Source organism: Pediculus humanus, genomic scaffold, assembly GCF_000006295.1.
Source record: "Pediculus humanus corporis 1103172107770 genomic scaffold, whole genome shotgun sequence".
Lineage (NCBI taxonomy): Eukaryota > Metazoa > Arthropoda > Insecta > Psocodea > Pediculidae > Pediculus > Pediculus humanus.
The window spans coordinates 96791-98069 of record NW_002987368.1 but is presented as its reverse complement, the minus strand read 5'-3'; positions in this window follow the sequence as shown (position 1 = coordinate 98069).

Below are 1279 nucleotides of genomic sequence, written 5' to 3'. Positions count from 1 at the left end.
ATTGAGTATTATTATTATTATTTATTTTTTTATTGTTCCATATTGTTTGTAGTAGTTTCTAAAAAAAAAATTTTCCAATGATGAGCTTTCGCTACAATTATTATTATTATTATTATCGATGAAAGTCGCCGACAACGTAAATGTCGGGTCGAATAGTAAACAAAAAACGAAATTTTGTCATTATTAAATTTACGCTTTCGAATGTTTGATCGTTGCGAAAAAAAAAATTTGGGGGCGGGGCGAGGGGGGTTAAATTTGAAAAGTTTTAGCACGAAGTAAAAAAAAAAAAAAAGGGAAAAAAAGTTTTGGAGAAAAAAAAAAATTACGTGGAAAATTTTAATTTAATTAATTTTTTTTTTGTTGTTGTTGTTGTTCGGTCAGCGTGACTGACACAAAATAATAATAACGTAAAATTTTTTCTTTTCTTTTTTTTTGGGGGGGGGGAGGGAGTGAGGGAAAGGAATTATTTTTTTAATTACGTTTTAAATATTTTTACCCCCCCTCCTCTTCCACTTTACGCCACTTTTTCCCTTTTTTTTTTTATAACAAACTACGTAAATTTTTTTTTTCTTACCCTCCTCCCCCCCTTTTATAAATTATTATCTTTTAATAAATAATTTGATGGTTAAACAAATCGATTACGTAATTTATGATGTCATTAATTTATATTATTTTTTTTTATTGTTTACAAAAAAAAAAATGTAATTTTAAATGATAGAAAGTGCGCGACGAGCTGGAGAAAAAAAAAAAGAAAACTGGAATGATCGGATGCGTTTTTTTTACGTAAAAACGTCATTATTATTATTATTATCGTATTATTCCAGTTACGAAATAGTTATATGAATTGTTATTATTATTTGTTTTTATGTATTAACAATTTTTTTTTTTTTCATAAATTTATTTAAATAATTTTTTGTCAACCGAAAGAAATTTTCATAAAATTATTATTTATTATTCTTTTTCCCCCCTTTCCCCTCCCCCTTTTTTTCACATCTACCTAATATTACCTGAGCCTCTCTCTTTCTCCCCCTTCTTCCCCGATGCCCTCGCCTCCCCGAAATTAAAGGGTAACGTTTGCCAAACCATTAATAATTGCTTTCATTTATTTTTTTTTTTAAATTAAAATTTTTTTCCGTGTCTTTCTTTTTTAAAGTTCAAAAAAAAAAAAAAAATTTCGCAACGTTTTTTTTTTTTTATTTTGTTTTCAATTTTTTGTTTTTATTGATATTTTTTATCTAGTGACACGTCAAAAATTAAAAAAAAAAAAAAAAACCTTCAC